At 34.3% G+C, this 9,000-nt stretch overlaps 1 long non-coding RNA gene across 1 annotated transcript; it reads right to left on the bottom strand.

The window, feature by feature from the left end:
* Positions 1 to 242: 242 nt before the first annotated feature.
* Positions 243 to 720, bottom strand: LOC145048287 (uncharacterized). Its single transcript, XR_013682791.1, has 2 exons — positions 402 to 720; positions 243 to 326 (listed from the first exon to the last, which is right to left on the bottom strand). It is a non-coding gene; the product is annotated as an uncharacterized LOC145048287 (long non-coding RNA).
* Between the last annotated feature and the right edge of the window lie 8,280 nt (positions 721 to 9,000).

Raw genomic sequence — 9,000 nt, forward strand, 5'->3', positions numbered from 1 at the left:
TTAGATTATGAAAAAAAATTGAATTTAACATTGAAACTTGTATGACTATATATGAAAAAAAATCATATATTGCGTCTGATTAAAAAAATTGACGTTAGCAGCCTATATATATATATATATATATATATATATATATATATATATATATATTTGTATTATATGTAAGAATAAAAATTGAATTTTGCATCAGATTAGATAAATCGAATTTAACATAGAAGAAACTTTCAACTTACACTGATTCAGAAACTAATTGTGTGATTTGCGTCTTTGAATTCTATGATTCATCCTTTCATAAAGAAATACAAATCAATAGGGTATTTCAGCATCTGAAATAAGAATTGATAGTGTGAGATATGAATCGTTGGATCAGAAATCATAGAGGAAATCGATCAGGTCTCAACTCTCAGTGGGTGCAAGGGTCAACGTGACAAGATCTCGAAAGCTCTCAATCAAGGGAAATTCCATTAGATGGGGAAGAAATCGTGCGTTCAGAATCGAAAAAGAAGAAGAATAAGAAATTTGCAAAATGCATAAAAAAGAGATATCGAAGTAACCGTTGTTGGTTGCAGTTTGGAGAGGAAGCACGTTGCAGATGCATTTGGAGTTTCAATAGAAATCAATATTCATATCCCTGGAAATCAGAATTCACATCGTACGCTTGACGCTACATATTCTAGCTCCCACTTTCTTAGTTTTCTTTGACACTTGATAATGTTAGGATTGGGCTTTAAACTAGTAGACTAGGCTACAAAATAATGGGCTAACTTAATATACATAGTAAAAAATGGGGGTCCTATGCCATTTGGGGTCCCGAGGCGGTCACCCAACTTGCCCAGACCCATGGGCCGGTCCTAAACAAACAAGAGTACTTAATACGACTTTTGTGTTACCTTATCATAAAATGTACTTTAAATACCTCATTAATTTTCTTTCTGTATGACTACGATAAGATTTTCTTAAAACTTACACTCATGAAATATCATATGTATTACTTACTTATTCGACTTTCCAGCCTTGATCTTCTTCAATTTGGTCTTTGCAAGATTTATAAAATGAAGAACGTGGGTACTATTCTTGCTAGTATTGTTGCACTAATGCTTCTTTTGGCTTACGTTCATGTTGAATATTGTAATCTAAATGAAGATATAAAGGATTCTCATCAGCTTTAATGGAAGCGAACGTATCACCATCTTTATTTATTTTCCGTGAATTTGATCACCATAGAAATTGCATATGTAAATACATAGACATTAATCAGTATTGTAACATCCTGTGTCGAGAAGTTTTTTATTATGAGATTGTGAACAACAAATGGATCAAGTAAAGTCTTTGGGATTCAAGGGAATGGGGTTTAGACCTTATTGGATGATGGTAATGTTTGATAAGTGATTAAAGCCTTGTTTTGTGTCTTTGAGTCAAATGGCAAAATGGGAAAAATGATGTTTCAGAATTCTTTCATAAATTAAGAATTTTAGTTCAGTGTGTTTTAAGTCAAAATTAATTAGATATGGTTGTTGGGCTCGTCAATACCTTTTCGTGCATATAAAGAACGCCGGAAATGGAGTTGAAATTAAGAAGTTATAACTGTTTCAATTTGGAGTGAAATTGGGTGAAAATCCATTCTCACAAAGTGAAAAGTAATTCTCATGGGGCGAGAAGTAATTATCACGATGTGAGAGTCCTCACGAGGTAAGAATATGTTGTTTTACGGTATTTTCTTAGCCTCCATTATATCTAAAACCTATTGGGAGAAACCCTAGCCTCCATTTTCAAGATTTGAGCCTCCCATATCCTTTCTCAACCATTTTTCGAGTTTTTGGTGGTTTTGGAACAATGTTTTCATGCAATATTGATCCTTGAATCTTGACAATTGAAGATATCAACTTTCATATACCCTTTAGACCTTTGTAAGTTATAAAGTTCCAAGCTCTATTGTATATTCATTTTAGATCTAAGTGTATTTGGTGTTTTGGTTCATTTTAATGAGTTTTTTTAGCGAGGGTTGGGAATAAGGTTTGCAACTTTATTACTCTCCAAGGTCCCTAGAACATTGTATGTTTCAGATCTGGACTCCAACACCTTTTGATCAGTTTAGAATGTTTTCTTGGACCTCATGGAATAAGAAAGTTTTGATCTTTGCCTTCCCTTTCAGCCATGAAAGTTATCTTGGTCATTAGTTCATTTTGGGGTATTAAAGTTTAGATCTTGAAATCTTGAGACATTATTATAGATAAAGTTGGAAACTTTATCCATCTATACATCATGTTGATTCACATTCGAAGGTTAAACTTAATGGATTTAGATTAGAAATATGCATTCTTGGTTCCTTTGAGACTTAAAGACTAGATCTTGGTTGTTTGTGTTGGATTAGGTGTCTAAGCTTATAACTATTTTTGGTATGTACTTGATTTGATTATAAGCATGGTCCTGTTGGGTTGCCTTCACTCATGCAACTTGATGGGATGATAGGAGGAGAGAGAGTAGAATTTAACATATGAATAATAAATTAATACTCAAAATGGTTTTGTTAATATATTATAAGATTAATATATTATTTGTAAATCATATTATTTAAATAGTATTGATCAGAGATTAATTTGGAATTAATATGGTGATCAAAAGAGACTGATTAAATAAAGGGGATTGATATTGCAATTATCTAATAGTTGCAAGTTGGGTTATAGATTCCTAATAGAAGGGATTGGACGAAATCTATGGGAAGCCTATAAGGATTTCGTCCAATGAATCCTATAAGGATTTCGTCCAAGGGGCCTTCTAGAAGGGCTCCATGGATTGCTTGAGGCCTAAGCAAGGAAATTAGGGTTTCCCCTTTAAAACCCTAATAGCCTCAACTATAAATAAACCCCTTAGCATGTGGAATTCGGTCCTATGTCTTCTTTAAGTTTCCCTAGCGAATTTTACCTCTCTCCCAAGTCATCCTCCTTGCATTGGGTATTTGTAACTCCATTAGAGGTGCAACTCTTGGGGAACTAGGCTTTTAGAAGTCAATATCAAGAAGGATTAAACTTGTTATTACTAGGTAAAGATCCTAACCCTAATCATATGTGATTTTTGATATATATATATATATATATATATATATGTGTGTGTGTGTGTGTGTGTGTACTAGTCATAGGGTTATTGCTTTGGTATTCATAGTTGTATGTTCAAATTAGAAAAACTTAGATCCAAAGCAATTAGGGTTGCATGTACACCATAGGAATGATGTTATGCTCAAAATCCAACAGTGGTATCAGAGCCTAGGTCCTTTTTCTATTGAATAGATGCAAAAGTGAACTGCTAAAGGTTCTACAAGTCGAAATATTTGTTGTCTGACAGGTCTACTCGACAAGTCCATGTATGGACTCGACGAGTTGCATATGGGTGGGGGGAAAGGACTATCAACACTATCTTGGCACAATAACTTAATGTTATCCAACCTGATCCATTATGTATCATTTTAGATTGTGAAATATGTATTCTTTATATTTCACAACATCTTCTTGAATGTTGATTGATATCATGGTTCTCAATATATAAACAAATTTCCCACCATCTATAATGACACATATTCGATGATTTTTATATGCTAAAAAATATAAGAGTTCTTATAACAAGTGAATATAAGTGTACATTGTGTCTTCGTTCTTCCAAACCAAGATATGATAGCAATTTGCAACAATCATGTAGATGTTAAACTCACTTCTCAATCATCCATTTCGTTCCCTTGATGATTCTAGCATACCAAACAAGGATTGAGATTATATAATATGATAACTAGTACCTTAAACTAGACATTTGTTGACAAAATCGACCAAGATGAAAACAACAAAAAATAAGATGTTGGTAGGATAGGAAGTGTGATTATAGGTATGTTAGGCAGGAACCGAACACAGTAGAAAAACTAAGACGATTAAAAAAACGACCATGTGAGAGATATAAATATGAAGCATAATGAAATTTTAGGATGCAATTAGTAGGGCTCGTTATGTGACAACCCTATTTTCCATGGTCATAAAATCCCTTATGTTTATTTCAAAATAGAGTTTATTTATAATGCATACTTTGTTGAATAAAAAGTATTTCTAAACAAATGTTTTTCGTTGATTATTAAAACTTTGGGATGTAATAACTGATACAAGAAACATAAGCATAAATATAATCATTACTGACCTTACATAATCTAATGGCCTACATTTCCTTTAATCTCTCATCAAGTCCGAACATCATTGTCTTTATACTACTTCATGTGATACAAAGAACTGAGTGGATCATGATGGGAAACCTGGTGAGTACATAGGGTTTTCAACCCACAATAACATAGTTAATATGTTTAATTATCAATCAGTTAACCTAATTACCCATCTACATTTTCTTCTATATTCTTCCCTAAGGATTATCCTAGGGATCTTCCTAATCATCATTGATGACAATATTATTATAAGGATATCTCCATAATACATATTAGTAGGTTTTCTTTTATATCCATTGCTAAGGATCATCATTATCATCATTACCGACAACACTATTTCAAGGATTTGTCTGCAATACATGTCAGTAGGACGTATATTACGATTCCTCATAATCATCATTGTTGACAGTATTATTACATGGATTTCTATGCAATACATATCAGTAGATTCTTTTGTATTCATTCCTAAGGATCTATCCAAAGGATCATCATAATCATTATTGTTGACAGTACTATTTTAGGGATTTCTCCTCAATACATGTCAGTAGGACATATCTTACAGTTAATCATAATCGTCATTGCTGATAGTATTGTTACAATGATTTCTCCGCAATACATGTCAGTAAGGTAGAGTACATCAAATAGACACAAATTTAATCACTTACAGGTTATGAACTTGACTTGCATTCCAAAGGACTTTCATGAATAGTCTGGTGGTCATCACATATACTTTGCTAGGTGACTACATCATTGGTACACTAGTACAGATCCTTCATCGTTATTACATTGGTACCATTTCTACATCATTAGTTCACTAGTACCATTTCTACATCATTAGTACACTAGTACTATTAAAGTTGTGACCTCCTATTACCATTTTCATCTTTCATCGTACTATCACATCTGATCATTTTTACCATTCTTTACTTAATGTCTTATATTCACAAAATTTATATATAAAGTATAAATTACATAAATTTATTTATAATATTTCTAACACATAACATCTTTGCACAAAAGCATGAATATCAATTAGTTATCTAAATACTTTATATCTAAGTGTAAGATGAAAGTAACTATGCACTAACTTGATAAAAGTGGATTCCTCATAATTTAGGCATAACTTTGCCTTAGTACTTTAGCTTTTCTTCTGACGTGACCTATGCTCTTATCACTAAGTCTTATTCTAATGTTCCCGGTAACTAATAATAGCCTAGATTCCTCACTAATTGTAACGAACCAAATTTGCAAATAAATTTTTCATTTTTAATTAATCAAAACATTCCCATAAAATATGAAATATCAATGACAATTGTTTTCAAAATTCATAACATCAACATTTTATGTCTAATATCAGAGTGTCCCATTCAATCAAATGTCGGAGAGTGCATGCCACACCATCAAGCCTTGCCCTTGCCCTTAGGCTCAAAAGTACCTGAAAAAATCAACAAACTATAAGCTAATGCTTAGTGAGTTCCCCAGAGCATACCCCACACGGTCCACATAATCATATATAACATATTAGCTATAAAAGCTACATAAACCACATAAGCCATGCATACAACATATAATGACGTCATGGAAACCCTCCAAGGTCTTATACATAGTGCTACTGGAACCCCTACATGGTCTTAACTACCGGCCATGGGAACCCCACATACTCTTCCTGCCATGGGAACCGCCACATGGTCTTCACTATCTGCCATGGGAACCCCCACATGGTATTCACTACCAAAAACATATTATACAAGCTAAACATGCAAATATACTAGGATGCCACTCCAAGTTCTTACACCAAATTCCATGGAAACGCCCACATGGTCTTAATTTACTGCCACGGGAACCCAAGGTCTTCCATGAAAATGTCATACTAACATAACTCATAATAAATCAACAATCCACATATCATAAAATGGTTCGGCCTTGGAGTCTTAGACCTATTGGTATGGTGAGAAAACTCACCTCTATCTGTTGAATCCGAAAGCTGCTCTCTTAACAGTTTATAACCACCCATGCTGAACAATAATATCATTAACCCAAAGTTAGGGTTAAATATATTCCAATTAAAGGACCCAAGCCACAAGTCCTTTCCTAATGGCCCAAAAGTCTTCCTTTGCTAATGGGCCCAAAGTCCATGTCCAAAATCATTAATGGGCCTCATGGCCCAATAAAGCCTAACCATAACAACCATGACCCAAAATAGATAAATTGGCCTACTAACTTAAAACATGACCAGACCCAATAACTGATTGAGGCCCAAAGAGCTTACAAGCCCAAACCCATCTGAGTGCGTACACCTTCCGTACCACCTTGGTACGCGTAGCATATTGAGCCCCTGAGTGTACACTGAATTACGCCCAGTGTACAAATTGATTAAGCACTTTCTTCCATTAAGTGCTTAATACTTGATGTTCTAACATCCAATCTTTAGATCTAAGTCCATTAATACGTCCTAAGGCATAAAGTTGGCAACTTTATGCCTTTGCATGTTCCATATGCTACCGACAACCCATTAAGACATTTCAAAGAGTCTTAATCCATGCATGAGGTCAAAACACCAATCAGGACACCATTTTATGGTATGAATGAGTCAAAGGACCTTAGATATACTCTTTCTAAGCTTTGGAGTTTCTCCAACTCTCTAAAGATGATCCATGAACACAAATAGGGAGAATATAGAAACCCTAACTAGATCTAATGAACAAGATAGCAAGATGTTGAATTTATACCTCCAAAAGCTCTTCAAGGTGAACTAGATGCAGAGTATTGAAGCCCAATGACACTCCAAGCTTGCTTAGCAATTCCATCTTCTTGAATAAACTCTAAAATGACGACAGATACACTCCTTAAGCTCAAATACACTCTCACAAGGGATCTCTGGTGTAAAAGGGTGAAATGAGGCTATGGAGGCTAAAAAGGGTTTGGTCCAAGAGGCTTAACGGTGCTTAAATAGGTGTCAAGTCTGAGAATTAAGGTTTGGGCTTTTTGTCGCATACACCCCGCGTGCCTATATGTACGCCCTGTGTACACGGCCACCCTCCACATTCATGCATCCTTAGTACGCTAAGCGTACTCATGGAGTACACCCTGCGTACTAAGGGACCTTTTATGTCATCTTTTCCATTTCAAGGGTCTAAAGAGTAATGCCTGATTTGGAGTTTTACACTAATCCTAATGAATACTAGGAGTTCTATCAAATAAGGATCAGCCAGGCAGGAAAGTTAGGAAGCAAGACCATTTCAGCATATAGCCTTTCTGAAATCCAATAACCAAGCCAATGTGACCATTCTAGACACTTCTCCCATAAGTAAAACAATCTATATTTTGACTTGGAATCATTGATAAATCTTATTTATAGGATCATAATAACGATTATGATTATAAATATAAGTTACACTGTAAGGTCACACCTTATGATCTGATGAGTCAAACACATGACATGTTGATCTATCAGCGACATGGTCTACTACATCTACAACACCAGGGTATCAAGCTTATCAGCATCAGCTTATACTTTAGTTATCTAATTGTAATCTTTGTATATTAGTTAATGATATAGATAAATATAGAATAGACCACAGATTCGATATCTTTATGATAAGATTGGTTCTTAGTATAAATTATATACAATCCCGTCAATCATGGGATATACATGTATAGATTAGTATATATATACAACATTAGGGGAAACCCTAATGTTGTGAATCACGGTTTTGTGTCAATCGTGTTTGTGACAAATCCGTCTTCTTGGTGATGACAAAGGCCTCTTTTCTTTGTGAAATGAACAATTTGGAAAACTTACATGTTATTTTCTTTTTGTTGATTAATTTGCTTAGATGAATTTTACGTTTCTTATTCATACTTGAAGTATATCCGATCATCAAAAACCTTCAATTGGTATCAGAGCAAGTTTGTGATACACTCAAGTAATCATGTCGACCTCTTTCGTTCCTAATTCATCTGTCTGAACAAGATCCCTCCATTTGAAAAATACAACTTCTCCGATTGGAAATCAAAAGCCATGAAAGTTCTAGAGTTCATGGATTTTGATATGCTCGACGTTGTCAACAAAGGTCCTATAGCTACTATGCATCAATCATCCAATAATGTTGCATCTGGCAGTAAGCTGAAAGGGAAAGTTGTTCCCTATTATAACAAGGAAGAGAAAAGGATGTCGAATCTCAATGTAAAGGATAGAATTGATATTGGAAACTCACTTCCTTTTTATGTCTATCGTTTGGTTCAAAACTGTTTAACTGCTTAAGAGATGATGACCACTCTATCATCTGCTTTTGAAAAGGAAAACTCTTCAGACAATGACGCTAAGTGTTTCATGGCTCAAGTTGTTGAATCTCACGCTGACAATTCACATGACAGTGTTACGATCCTTAACGTTGATTCTCCTCATACTACTGATGACGTCAAGTCAGAATGGGACGATGCATCAACGTATGAGGTAAAAAGTGATGTTAAACTTTCCTCTATTGATAATATCGAAAAAGATGACATGATTAATCTCTTACGTTTCAAGTTATTGATCTTAAATAAAGAAAATTCGTCTCTCAATCTTGAGCTAAATATTCTCAAAGAAAAACTCCTTTCTCTAGAAAAACCTCTTTTGTTTTAAAAAAGAAAAACACTTTTATCTCGCTTACTAATAATTTTCTACACACTGAAAAAGAAAAAGCTATTGGTCATGCTAATCGCACTCAACTTATTTTGTATTTTTGGACATCCTCTCACTTTAATGTCACAAGAATCATTAATGCTTAGATTCGTACGACATTCGTTCTCGACTGTCTTTATAT

The sequence above is a fragment of the Lactuca saligna genome, chromosome 1 (assembly GCF_052625555.1).
Source record: "Lactuca saligna cultivar CGN05327 chromosome 1, ASM5262555v1, whole genome shotgun sequence".
NCBI lineage: Eukaryota > Viridiplantae > Streptophyta > Magnoliopsida > Asterales > Asteraceae > Lactuca > Lactuca saligna.